This window comes from Diadema antillarum, unplaced genomic scaffold (genome assembly GCF_040938485.1).
Source record: "Diadema antillarum isolate AM-2024a unplaced genomic scaffold, OU_Dant_1.0 scf00000042, whole genome shotgun sequence".
In the NCBI taxonomy this organism is placed as follows: Eukaryota; Metazoa; Echinodermata; class Echinoidea; order Diadematoida; family Diadematidae; genus Diadema; species Diadema antillarum.
In genome coordinates this window covers 1,544,102-1,559,338 of record NW_027270931.1, presented here as the reverse complement: position 1 = coordinate 1,559,338, position 15,237 = coordinate 1,544,102, and the positions used below count along the sequence as shown (strand labels likewise).

Here is a 15,237-nt window from a genome sequence, read left to right as displayed (position 1 = left end):
TCCGTTTCTTAAATTTCATCATTACAGCCGCAATGAATGGACACACGCACAGGGAAAATACACATACGAACACACGAAAAGGGCGTTTACCTTACCGGATGTGAAATTTCTTGATAAATTATGTCAATTATGAAGGAAACTGACAAATAACGATGAGCATATGGGAAAACTGTTAAGTGCTTTCCAAGGCCCCAAAGTTAATGTTCAGGGTAGTGATATTTAAACTTCAGGTATAGATAATGCCCAACGATTGAAATGTCTCACGATTCGATTTTGTAACGAGTGTTCGGTTATCACGATGATCTATTATTATGTACGCAGTAATTCTGCTTTATATCAACGTCACTGTTTGCCTAATAAAGGATATACGCCAATACAAAAGGGGCATTTGCCCCAAGCCCAGGGTGTAAAAATCATATCTGTAAAGTAAACATGCAGTGCAAGATATTGACAAACGACGTAGTGCTCTTTAGTGACACAAAGTTAATTGTTGGGGTATTGTTACACTTTAAATTTCCGCTATAAAAGAGAATGCTCAAAGATAAGACTGGTTTATAATGATAAATGTTCGGTAATCATAAGGATCACTTATTATTTATACAATGATTCTGCTATGAACCACAACGCTTGCTTCCCTAGTATCAACATATGCAGAAGACTTTGACACAGACGTGACGTCATGTATATCTCCGAGCAATTATATCCATGCAATAGTAATCGTCACCATGCATGTGTGCCTTATATTGTATAATGTATGTTATGTTTCTCATACTCCGGAAGGGTTCGAAAGAAATAAAGTTCAAATTCCTTAAAACTTACTACTAAAATATACTTGTTTACATTCGTGCACCTGCCTAAGATATACAATTGAAGACCTGAATATAAGAACGACCCAAGTCCAATTTTTTGCCAAATTCAGTTTGACATGGGAAATTGTAGCTTATGCATGGACTCATCTTGTGTATACTCATAAATGATAAATCCTAATTACCCCCGGAAGTGCCTGAAATGAATGAGTTAAATCTTATGTGAATGTAAGAATGAAGGACTTGGATCATTCTTACATTCATATAATAGCGCCCTCTCTCATCCTTCTCTCATCTCTATAGCAGAATATCATGTATATGAATCAAAGAACGACCCAAGTCCACCACACAAAATGGCCTTTCTACAATTAGTGTAAATGTTAATTGTCATAACAATATATGTTCTAATTTGTATATACAATGTTGCCTTCCCAATACAGTTAAATAGAATATTATTGGACAAATAAAAAAGATGTGAAGTTGTTTTTTTTAGTTCACTCGAAATGGTCTTCCATGGACTTTGGTCATTCTTATATTCATATACTCAATTGAATTTGGGAACCCAAAACACACGTTGCCGCTTGATGCTGCGTCTTTCATCCCATGCAGTCAAAATTTCTTCATTTGAATTTTAGTATTTTTTATCCAAAGGATTGTTGTTGTTGTTGTTGTTGGGTTTTTGGCGCTTTTCAGTCAAACTTGACTATTTACGCCACTCTGTACGGTGCGTTTGTTGTGCTTGTACAGTGGCTGACTGGGCTGAGGCGGGTTGTATGAGTTGGCTTGTCGAGTCTTATCCATAGGAAAAAATGTCGAGGCTTATCCAAAGGAAAAATCACAACTTGTTTTTCATCTTAAAGCCATATTTTGTTTATGAGGTTACTTGATTTATGTATTAATATAAATGTATTTATAAAAACCTCTATAATTTGGCAAATCATTTAAGAAGATTATAGTTACACTTTGTTTCTGAAATTGGCATGTTTCTAATTTGTGCCGATTTCATGAAGTCAACAGGTTCCATCTAATCATTCCCCAATGCAAGATAGTAAAATTTCGAAGTGCCAACGAAATGCTGATTTCCGTTGATTTTTGTATTGTCCGATGAATTAGAAAAAATCCTGATACTCGCAGTCCATTCGTCATGGACAACTCAGGAATGACTAACGCCAATTTTGTTTGTTAGCAAGGCTCCTTCAGTAGGACATATAGCATGATATTCGTCTGCATCAAACTCTTTGAACGTCCGGCGCACCTGACAGATAGTATCACCAAGAAAAGTGAACCAATTCAAAAAGTCGTACGGTGCACTTCCGTTCACTTTGATTACATGATAAAGATCTTCCTTCGCAAATATTGCTTACAGGTTCTCTGAAATACAAATGCATGTTGACTTGTATCGATTTATGATACCCTCAACATCGCTTTTGCGGTGAAACGTATATCTAGAAACATTCCATATATTCTTTCCCCTCGACTGAGCATAACTTGCATGTTTCTTTGATATTAATGTGAAAAAGACATGGCGAGGAAACATGCAAGTTATGCTGATTCGAGGGGAAGGTGCATTCCAATGTCTTATGCTAAACATATTAATTTAAATAGCATTTATTGTCAGATGAGGTCACAACAGGAATATTGGTCTGGAAGGATCTATTGGGCATGTCCAAATAATCTGAAGAAAATAGAAGAAAAATGATTAGTTAAAGATATATGGAAAGTTTCTAGATAATCGTTTCATCGCAAAAGTGATGCTGTAGGTTTCATAAATCAACACAAATCAACATGCATTCCTTTGTATTTCAGAGAACCTGTAAACAATACATGCGAAGGCAGATCTATAAATCGTGTTATCAAAGTGAACGGAAGTACACCGTACGACTTTTTGATTTGAATCAACATTCATTTGTATTTCAGGGAACTGCGAATTCGGAAAGCGAAGAAAAGCATAGTATTTTGTATGTCACGAACAATTTGCTTTTTGAACTATTGGCGAATATGAAGATTGACTTTTGTAAGCGTAAACGCTAATTTTGTGTTCATGTTTTCATTTTGTAGATTGTTCACTTGCAAAGTGAACATCCAAAGCATGATTTCATGACTTCAACCCAGAAGACATTTAACGTTGAGTATTTGCCGAATGTGTCATTTAAATACGTAGGCTTTAACCTTCAGATAATGTCTCACATTCGTAATGTACACTTGACCAAAGGTCTTAAATGAAGTTTCCTGACGCTAAAAATCTCATTTTACCGAAAATACTACTTGCAGAGACAATAATTACAGTCGGAGCACACTCACGATTGCACATCACGCCGTTGGATTCCCGACTACTGATAACAGGTGAGAAAACATTAATACGTTACTATGTTTGTTTGTTTGCTTTTCGTGTTCTGCATTCATTAATGTTTTATGAAATTCGAATTATCAACCAATGTACGTGTAAAAAAAAACACAAAACAAAACAGGAGACACAACATGAAGTGATAACCATTGAATCGCGTGCCTTCCACCTGCCAGGATTGATTGGACAATACAGTGTAATCAGAAGTTAATATTGACTCGAAATCGGCATTCCTATTGAATCCAATCCGATGTTGTAAGAGAGGGAGAAGTGATATCTGAGTAAACTTAAACTGTGAGCAGGGCCGGCGTATTTTTTTTTTATTATATGAGTGTGTGTGTGTGTGGGGGGGGGGGTGGGGTTGTTTGTGGGGATTCAAGGATTCATATGGTTCCCCCATCAAGCCTGCTTCGACGGGTCCTAATCTCAAGACGGAGCCCTCGGAAAGTCATGGGTATTGTTGTTTATATTTTACGATGTTTCCGATTTGGATTAAAAAAAAAATCGTTTTGAAGTGCCAAAAGTGTGAAGCTACTGCCCCCGATTCCGCAGCCCCCTATCAGGACTTATTGAAAGTAGAACTGTTAGAAAAAATGAAAGTGAGGGTAAGAAGAAAAAGACAAACGGAAATAGAAAAAAAAAAGAAAGTCAAAACTCACCCGATATCTTTACAGTCGGATATTATTATGTTAATGACAAATTGAGATTCACTCGTTCATCCGTTTATTTAATTTCCAAACGGGCACTTGCTACACCCGAAGGCTGTTCTTCCACAAGTCTGTGCATCTTCCCGAGTCTCACTGAGCAATGTTGTGTGAAATCATACCGTCCCCTCTAAGTAAGAGGCAAAACACTACTTCCCTCGGATACGACATAAAATAGAGGTCCCATGTGTGAGAGATCAGTCACTTCTCATGCATGCAAAAGATCCCGCTTCATTATTTTATTCATCGCAAAGAGCAGGGTGCTTAACCCGGTGTAGTGGTCCCTCCTATCCAATTGGACCCCATGGAAGATCAGCTATGCTGCTTAATACGGGCTGTCCATCATACAGCCATCTCCTCAGATGAAATGAAACCATACCACCCTGAAAAGAAAACAGTTACATTGACTTTAAAACAAGTTCCTGATAATACCTAGATACAGAGTTAATTTTGTTCTCATTCAGTCATTTGTTCTGTTTCCTGCAAAAGAACAGGTAACTGTGACTTCATACGGCATGGCTCCTCAAGTAGTACTGGTGACTGGTTGTTCGTCGGGTATCGGGCTCTGTGCTGCTCGACGTCTCGCACAAGACCCCGATCAACGCTACCTTGTCATCGCTACCGTCATTGCCATGGCAGAAAAAGCCGAGTTAGTTGCCGCCGTTGGGGACGCTATTGACAAGACAATCTTCATCAAGGAGATGGACATCACCAAGGATGAAGACATCACACGAGTAGTTGAGGACGTCGTTGAAACACACGGACGCATCGATATTCTCGGTAAGCACTTTCTGGTTTCACTTGTTTCTGTCACAGCATGATCAGATTACTTTCGAAACGTCAACTTAGGTCTGTGGTTTAAAGCTTTTTTGCCTAGAATTTGTCGCCAGAAAAAGAAAACAATAACAAAGTTATACCTTCATCTTCACCTTTATATTTCCTCTTCAAATCCATCGGATTTTGCGATGTTGTTTATTATTCAGATATCGGTACAATCCGTATGATGAGAACAATACATTGCATTAATTTGTAATGTGCTTGATACAATGTTTCTAATAGCGTAAATGTTATAAAATGAAAGAAAGATTTCAGAGGGGTGAAGGTTCAGGTGTGAGTTTCTTACACCTGAGCGCAAATGTTGTCCAACGTTTGTTTATAAATATATTATGCCAAACATCAAATTCCTATCCATCTGCAGGTTTATTTGCACAACGTCAAAACCTTGTTGATCAAAATGTCAATTTGCTACTCTGTTTTGTCAAGAGTTTTATTTGTTTGCTTTTGGAAATAATTTAAAATAAGCAATAGGAAAATGAAATAAAATCAACTCGAAATATATTACTGACATTATCTGAAGTGCTGCCGCAAAACATTGACCAGTTTCAGGTGTAAAGTACAGATTCAGAAGTTCTTGATGTGATGAGCTATACTCATCATACACGTTGTTTGGAATGTTCGCAACTGATCATTTCCTCATTCTTAAGTCAACGTAGCGGGCGTTGCTGGCATAGGGCTCCAGAACGCGAGTCTCGTGCCAGAATGGACAGGATCTTTAACGTGAACACTATCGGCACGCTCCGACTCACCCTGGCTGTACTCCCTCACATGAAGCAGAAAAGGGCGGGAAAAATCATCAGTGTCTCGAGTATAGCCGGAAAGCAAGGTACGGAACCACAATTTCCTACAAGAAATATTGTCAAAGTTCTTCATTCAAAACTTGGCAAATTTATGAGCATCTATTTTTCCATTCAAACTTTTTCAATTTTTCCAGCAACTATACTAAAAAAACAAAACAAAACAGGAGCACTGTGTAATTACGATTATGCGTCACGATGTGATTCATCTGATAAATGATCCGTGGTGTCGCGTTTATAGTAGCTTTTCAAACCTACTTCTGGAAGCTATATATATATATATATAATTGTACATATTAATTACCTGAACTGAAGTACAATAGAACCAAATCACCTTTACCAAAGCCACCTTTAGCTTCATCCTAGTAGTATTGCATCACATTTTAGTGTCTCATTGAAGTGAATATATAAATATATATTCATATGTATATTATTTGAATAGATATGACTATATGAATATATATCATAAAGATATGTTTCTATACATATACTAATATTATATAAACGGAATGTGTACTCATGTGTGAAGTTTACATCGAATTACAGGTTTCCCATACGCCGAGTTCTACACCGCCTCTAAGTTTGCTTTGGAAGGATTCTTTGAATCGCTGCTCTGCACTGTCAAGTCATTCAACATCAAGTATGTATTTATTGTGGTGTTAATTTGTCTAAAAAAAAAAAAAAACTCTTTTTAAACTCTAGGAAGTAAGAATCTACCCGTTTATGTGAGTTTAGTGCATGAAGAAATATTATACATACTTATTTATTTCCTGTTGTATTTTTTAAGCTTTATTTAATTCCATGTGCTGTCATCAAGTAGATTACTGCAATTCGTGATGTCACAGCAGGAAACGATATAAAGGTAATATAGAGAGAATGCGCGATGTGTCAAAAGTCTGTTTTCATGAAAAGGACTAATTACTTCCATCATTTACTGGCATAAAAGAATGTGATAGTATATCCCTTGCCTTCTGAAAGAACCAAATGAAAATGTATTGCATCCCAATTGTTGTAATCTTCTTATCAAACGATGTCGGCACATGAATTAATAAAAAGTGTAAGAATTACTTTTAAACCGATTATCCGAGTTTCCTCAAATTCACTTTCCGTGTTACTAATATTGCTGCATTGAATAAATGCACAATTTAATTATGTTTATTTCAACTGTAAGAGGAGATAATTCATTAACCCTCCCGAGACAAAGGCTCCGCTGAGCTATTCCGATTAGACCGTCCATAATCTTCTCTGTTACATAATCAAACCCTCGAAAACGCGAGGTCGAATTTACATATTGCAACCCTAAAATCAAGAAATCCTTATACGTCTTCATTTCCAAAAAAAAAAAAAAAAAACCAACAGAGATAGAGCTAATTTAGAACCATCAGTACGTACATTTAGCGACTCTTTTCCAATTTTGTTCATGGGTGAATCTGGACGTGCACCCTTGGAGGAACTGGGTCAAATTTCCACATTTCATCATCTTCTTTAAAAAAAAACAGAACATTTTTTTCGCCAAATTTGCAGAAGCATTCCAATGGTAATAAGATTTCAGTGGTAATAAGTTTTAGGTTTGTGCGTGTTATAGATCCAGGACTTTTTTTGTTTTGGCCAAGCGGAGGGGAAAATGTGGGGACTGATTTTCAATTTCCATCTTCTTTTTCAAAACACATCCCTCAAACCCGGCAAATATCCCAGTATCATCCAAGTAGTATCCAAGTATTATCGACAGAATAATAATAATATAGGCAATTGTACAAATGGGCACCATTTTGGGGACTATGGGGGTCATGGGGGACGGGGGTGCAAAGTACCCAAAGACCCCGACAATCAGAACCTGTAAAAAACAACAACAACAGATCTGAATTCATAATCAAAAGGTATAAATGCTCTAGGTGAATATTAACTGTATCAGTCATAATACAAGATATCAATAGGTCCTATACGTGTACGGCGTGCAGTGAGGCCTGGGCCAAATTGGGGGCAAGTTTTCACATTTCAACCTTTAAAAAAAGAATGCATGGTATAACAAACTTAGCCGGTATTATTGAGTGAAAGAATATTCCCAACAAGAATGATAAAGATTGGTTAAAATGGTCTGGTAGATTTATAATTCATTAATCAAAACCTCTAGTGTGTCTTCATATCTTGTGTCATAATGTGTATACGCAAAACATTGTCTATATTACGTTATGAAGACACGGCATTGTACTTACCTAGAAGATTTTATTACCAGCGATACGTCAGTCTACTTTTTCTAGAGAAAGGTGTCACGAAAAGCCATACACGGTATATCTATGTTCTTCAGAAAATACTTCCAGATATTTTTAGGTAAGTGGTCATGTACTGAAACGATCCTGACTGACTGATTTGATTTTGACGGGTAGGGCAATTACTCCTTTTATCCCTAATGCTAATCCTAATCCTGAACCTAATCGAAACCCAAACTCCTAACCATTGCTAACCCTAAATCTTTACTCTAACCTTACCATTAATCAGTATTTAGCCGGGGGGGGGGGGGGGGGTTAATTTCCCAGATACGGATTTTGGAAATCATCTTGAAAACAAAGACCACAAAGTCACTGTTACTAGAAGATGTCGATCTGACAACAAATCTCCCCTCGTGTCTCGAGCTTCATTAGATAGAAGCGAAAGTCTTGTTCGCGTGGCTTGTGCTTTCTTTGTGCGTGCGTGTGTGTGTTTGTGTGCGCGCGCGTGTAGGTGTGCTGTCATCGGGATTGTGACAGTATGTTTAGTTTAAACGTTCTTCCGATTTCACTCTAGGATATGCATGATCGAACCAACTCTGGTCAAGACAGGAATGTTACAGTGGGCTGTGTCTGAAATCGACGGCTTGAGTAAAGACGATACCGTTAATGAAATCGATCGACGTCAGATGAGATGTCTCTACGACCATATGTCTTCGTTTCGCTCCATGGCGGTGGCCGATGTGGTCGACGTCTTGATGACGAAATGCGTCGAGGTCGACGACCCGGTTTTCAGACACCTGGTCGTTTCCGCGGAGGACAAGGAGGCGATGGGAGAAGCCGTTGCTGACCTGACGGGGGAAAAGTCTATCGCAGCACTGCGCAAGATTTTCGGGGCTATGTAGACAGTTAGATACATTATAGGGCTCACACCTGTAAATAACATGGACTGTCCCAGACCCCTTCACAAATTCGTACCAAAGATACCAAAATAAATGAAGAAAAAAATTGATTAAAAATCAATGATGTAGTTTGGCAAAAAACTGAATAGCTGTAGATATTGAGTATGGATTCCTCTACAAACTGCATTTTGGTTGGAAGATGAAAGCTTTTCTGATGGAATTTGAGGGGACTATATTTCATTGGGTACGTGTACGGAAAATAGGTGATTTTTTGAGTGACAAGAACTCGTAGTCTGGCTTTGCGGACCCCTGGACAGAATTAGAGCAGAACAACTCACCCTGGCAATCTGATGGATGAAAGGTAATATCTCACTTATTCAGGTTAGTGAAGATGAAACACCTCATGTTCTCCCAGCTATTTTACAGAATTTTTTGAAATTTGAATTTTAACACACGTCTCTATGGGGGAATTATTTACCCGTGTGAGCCCTATAGAGAATGCACGCAATACATGCAAGTCTATGGGAAGTATTCATCCCATACAAGCTCTGCTCGTTTATGTTGATCTTGTATTGTGTCAGATCTCTCTTCCTCCCTCCCCTTCTCCTCCCTACTCCCCCCCCTCTACCTCTCTCCTCTACTCCCCCCCCCCCCCCCAACTCTATCTTGCTACAATTTCTTTTCTTAATATTATGTTCTTGTGGTACTAGATCTTAGTAAATAGCAGTCATTAGTATCACACAACTTTGAATGACTTCTTGTATTGTGTATCTTGTATTGTGTCAGATCTCTTCCTCCCTCCCCCTTCTGCTCCCTACCCCCCTCCCTCTACCTCTCTCCTCTACTCCCCCCCCCCCCCCACTCTTCCTTGCTACAATTTCTTTTCTTAATATTATGTTCTTGTGGTACTAGATCTTAGTAAATAGCAGTCATCAGTATCACACAACTTTGAATGACTGTTAATCTTGTATTGTGTATCTTGTATTCTGTCAGATCTCTTCCTCCCTCCCCTTCCCCTCCCTACCCCCCTCTCTCTACCTCTCTCCTCTACTCCCCCCTCCTCATCTGCCTTGCTACTATTTCTTTTCATTAATATTATGTTCTTGTCACTAGATCTTAGTACATAGCAGTCAGTCATCAGTATCACACAACTTTGAATGACTGTGTTATTTTTAATGTATTTCTTTGTTTTGGCTACCACTGAAACAGCTCAAAATACATAAAGTTAGTCTGTTTAACAAAACAAAGTCTTATCAAGTACTTTGTAGGCTATAAGGTGATGATGGCACACCCACAATCAAGGATAACTGCCTGGATCTATGCATTCATCTTATGAAGAACTGATCAAAACTGCAAGATTTTATTTAAAAAAAAACCCTAAAGGGCATGATTTTCTAAAAGTGTCCCTTTGAGAAGCTTTATAATCCTTGAAAGTGTAATTTCTCATATGATGTAGGGGCAAATATCATAAAAAACACATTTATGATGTTTAAAAGTCAAATAAGAAATATGACCTCCACTATAGAGCTCATACCTGTAAATAAAATGGACTGTCCCAGACCCCATCACAAATTCGTACCAAAGATACCAAAATAAATGAAGAAAAAAATTGATTAAAAATCAATAATGTAGTTTGGCAAAAAACTGAATAGCTGTAGATATGAGTATGAATAATTCCTCTACAAACTGCATTTTGGTTGGAAGATGAAAGCTTTTCTGATGGAATTTGAGGGGACTATATTTCATTGGGTACGTGTACGGAAAATAGGTGATTTTTTGAGTGACAAGAACTCGTAGTCTGGCTTTGCGGACCCCTGGACAGAATTAGAGCAGAACAACTCACCCTGGCAATCTGATGGATGAAAGGTAATATGTCACTTATTCAGGTTAGTGAAGATGAAACACCTCATTTCTCCCAGCTATTTTACAGAATTTTTTGAAATTTGAATTTTAACACACGTCTCTATGGGGAATTATTTACCCGTGTGAGCCCTATATTCTATATTATGTCATAGCACCTATATCAATACAAAAATATAGATATAACATATATCAATAAAATGAAGTTCAATCATCATCGGATGTATACACGCATACATTTGTACTTGAATTGTCCATGCGTTATTGTTATGATTGAGTGGCTGGTTCTAGCATCTGTAGTTCTCACATATCAACGCAAGGAAACAAAAACGGTCGGAATGATTACTGGTCAAATAGAGTAGAGAAGTTTCCAAAGGGTTAAGGTAATTTTCTAACCTATTGGATGATTTTCACTTTAAAGAGCAGGATTATCTACAACGTCAAAGACCATTCTCTAACGTAATGTTGGCAACACCTTATTCAATAAAAAATTTTTATCGAGTAATCGTGAGGATTCTGTCGCTTTCACAAGCCTCTTTGTTTAATGAAAATTTGATCGACGTCAAGTCCGGTGGTATTCATGCCCAACTTTATCATTACCTCTCCCATCAAGTTGGTGGAAGTCTTGTTGACAGAAAGCGTGGAGCTCGACGACCCAATTCGGTCACCTCATGGTGACCACCTCATGGTACGTGGTGCACGCGAAGGGATCAAGAAGGTGCCGAGCTAGACGTTGATGGCGGCTGTGGCTTAACGCCAAGCAATTGGGCTTTTAACATTGTGTCTAATTGATGTAGTTTCTGATATGAGAAAACAAATTACGAGATATTTTGAAGAATCATTTTAAACAGGGTGTGGCCAATGTGTGTTTGTGTATTCACAAACAATATTTTGAATAAGTTGAATTAAAAGAGTAACATTATAAAGTGCTATTGGGCAGTACCAAAAGCTCTGATTTATTGATCTTGCAGAAAGATGTGCAGAATTTTTATGAAGACATTTGTCATTTCTTCACAAAGCTTGTCGCACATGCACTTTTGTTTTAGAGTACAGTGTATATTACATTGTTACTCTGAACTTTGCATGTCACACATTATGCCTTTTATTCCTAAAATCATCGTAGCAATAGAAAGTGCAATATACGCGCATTTGTTTCTTAAAACAGAAATTGCAAATTTCTTTAATCCTTTTTAAACATTCACATTAAAAAAATGAAATGGTAAATTAACATCTTAAATAAAGTCACTTCTCCAACCATTTGTAAAGTGTTCAAGTTAATACAATGAAGTAAAGATGTTTGATGTACCCTTTCATTAATTCTATCTAGAATATGAAACAGTAAAACCAAAATTTCGAGTGTTAAATTTTACAGTTTTTTAATTTTACGTTACGAATGGTTGGAGGAGTGACGACATTTAAAATGTTGATTTATATCTGGAAATTATTAGGTCGCATACATTCATATATGTCTTTGTTTTAGGCAAACGAATACAGTTGAAACAGTTACTCTTCAGTGCAAGGTATACAAACTGAGCGTATTAAGTAGCACATCTGAACACCACCAGTATTACAAGTTTATGCAATCGTCAGTAAGAGCCGCACGTTCACATCCCATTTGTATAATAAAGTGAACTTTCAAGTTGTAACAAGTAAGACCAGCTGCAACACAGCTATATGAGTCCTTAACCCAGCCATCTACGAAATACTATGTAGGCAGTGGTCAAACACTTCATCCCTGGAGACTAGACTCTTTTCCAATTTTGTTCATGGTGAATCTGGACGTGCACCCTTGGAGGAACTGGGTCAAATTTCCACATTTTCATCATCTTCTTTAAAAAAAAACAGAACATTTTTTTCGCCAAATTTGCAGAAGCATTCCAATGGTAATAAGATTTCAGTGGTAATAAGTTTTAGGTTTGTGCGTGTTATAGATCCAGGACTTTTTTTGTTTTGGCCAAGCGGAGGGGAAAATGTGGGGACTGATTTTCAAATTTCCATCTTCTTTTTCAAAACACATCCCTCAAACCCGGCAAATATCCCAGTATCATCCAAGTAGTATCCAAGTATTATCGACAGAATAATAATAATATAGGCAATTGTACAAATGGGCACCATTTTGGGGACTATGGGGGTCATGGGGGACGGGGGTGCAAAGTACCCAAAGACCCCGACAATCAGAACCTGTAAAAAACAACAACAACAGATCTGAATTCATAATCAAAAGGTATAAATGCTCTAGGTGAATATTAACTGTATCAGTCATAATACAAGATATCAATAGGTCCTATACGTGTACGGCGTGCAGTGAGGCCTGGGCCAAATTGGGGGCAAGTTTTCACATTTCAACCTTTAAAAAAAGAATGCATGGTATAACAAACTTAGCCGGTATTATTGAGTGAAAGAATATTCCCAACAAGAATGATAAAGATTGGTTAAAATGGTCTGGTAGATTTATAATTCATTAATCAAAACCTCTAGTGTGTCTTCATATCTTGTGTCATAATGTGTATACGCAAAACATTGTCTATATTACGTTATGAAGACACGGCATTGTACTTACCTAGAAGATTTTATTACCAGCGATACGTCAGTCTACTTTTTCTAGAGAAAGGTGTCACGAAAAGCCATACACGGTATATCTATGTTCTTCAGAAAATACTTCCAGATATTTTTAGGTAAGTGGTCATGTACTGAAACGATCCTGACTGACTGATTTGATTTTGACGGGTAGGGCAATTACTCCTTTTATCCCTAATGCTAATCCTAATCCTGAACCTAATCGAAACCCAAACTCCTAACCATTGCTAACCCTAAATCTTTACTCTAACCTTACCATTAATCAGTATTTAGCCGGGGGGGGGGGGGGGTTAATTTCCCAGATACGGATTTTGGAAATCATCTTGAAAACAAAGACCACAAAGTCACTGTTACTAGAAGATGTCGATCTGACAACAAATCTCCCCTCGTGTCTCGAGCTTCATTAGATAGAAGCGAAAGTCTTGTTCGCGTGGCTTGTGCTTTTCTTTGTGCGTGCGTGTGTGTGTTTGTGTGCGCGCGCGTGTAGGTGTGCTGTCATCGGGATTGTGACAGTATGTTTAGTTTAAACGTTCTTCCGATTTCACTCTAGGATATGCATGATCGAACCAACTCTGGTCAAGACAGGAATGTTACAGTGGGCTGTGTCTGAAATCGACGGCTTGAGTAAAGACGATACCGTTAATGAAATCGATCGACGTCAGATGAGATGTCTCTACGACCATATGTCTTCGTTTCGCTCCATGGCGGTGGCCGATGTGGTCGACGTCTTGATGACGAAATGCGTCGAGGTCGACGACCCGGTTTTCAGACACCTGGTCGTTTCCGCGGAGGACAAGGAGGCGATGGGAGAAGCCGTTGCTGACCTGACGGGGGAAAAGTCTATCGCAGCACTGCGCAAGATTTTCGGGGCTATGTAGACAGTTAGATACATTATAGGGCTCACACCTGTAAATAACATGGACTGTCCCAGACCCCTTCACAAATTCGTACCAAAGATACCAAAATAAATGAAGAAAAAAATTGATTAAAAATCAATGATGTAGTTTGGCAAAAAACTGAATAGCTGTAGATATTGAGTATGGATTCCTCTACAAACTGCATTTTGGTTGGAAGATGAAAGCTTTTCTGATGGAATTTGAGGGGACTATATTTCATTGGGTACGTGTACGGAAAATAGGTGATTTTTTGAGTGACAAGAACTCGTAGTCTGGCTTTGCGGACCCCTGGACAGAATTAGAGCAGAACAACTCACCCTGGCAATCTGATGGATGAAAGGTAATATCTCACTTATTCAGGTTAGTGAAGATGAAACACCTCATTTCTCCCAGCTATTTTACAGAATTTTTTGAAATTTGAATTTTAACACACGTCTCTATGGGGAATTATTTACCCGTGTGAGCCCTATAGAGAATGCACGCAATACATGCAAGTCTATGGGAAGTATTCATCCCATACAAGCTCTGCTCGTTTATGTTGATCTTGTATTGTGTCAGATCTCTCTTCCTCCCTCCCCTTCTCCTCCCTACTCCCCCCCTCTACCTCTCTCCTCTACTCCCCCCCCCCCCCCAACTCTATCTTGCTACAATTTCTTTTCTTAATATTATGTTCTTGTGGTACTAGATCTTAGTAAATAGCAGTCATTAGTATCACACAACTTTGAATGACTTCTTGTATTGTGTATCTTGTATTGTGTCAGATCTCTTCCTCCCTCCCCCTTCTGCTCCCTACCCCCCTCCCTCTACCTCTCTCCTCTACTCCCCCCCCCCCCCCACTCTTCCTTGCTACAATTTCTTTTCTTAATATTATGTTCTTGTGGTACTAGATCTTAGTAAATAGCAGTCATCAGTATCACACAACTTTGAATGACTGTTAATCTTGTATTGTGTATCTTGTATTCTGTCAGATCTCTTCCTCCCTCCCCTTCCCCTCCCTACCCCCCTCTCTCTACCTCTCTCCTCTACTCCCCCCTCCTCATCTGCCTTGCTACTATTTCTTTTCTTAATATTATGTTCTTGTCACTAGATCTTAGTACATAGCAGTCAGTCATCAGTATCACACAACTTTGAATGACTGTGTTATTTTAATGTATTTCTTTGTTTTGGCTACCACTGAAACAGCTCAAAATACATAAAGTTAGTCTGTTTAACAAAACAAAGTCTTATCAAGTACTTTGTAGGCTATAAGGTGATGATGGCACACCCACAATCAAGGATAACTGCCTGGATCTATGCATTCATCTTATGAA

The 15,237-nt window shown here is 38.3% G+C and overlaps 1 pseudogene; it reads left to right on the top strand.

Annotated features, from left to right (window-relative positions):
* The first annotated feature begins 4,369 nt into the window (after positions 1-4,369).
* Positions 4,370-8,597, top strand: LOC139712891 (retinol dehydrogenase 8-like; annotated as a pseudogene).
* Positions 8,598-15,237: the final 6,640 nt, after the last annotated feature.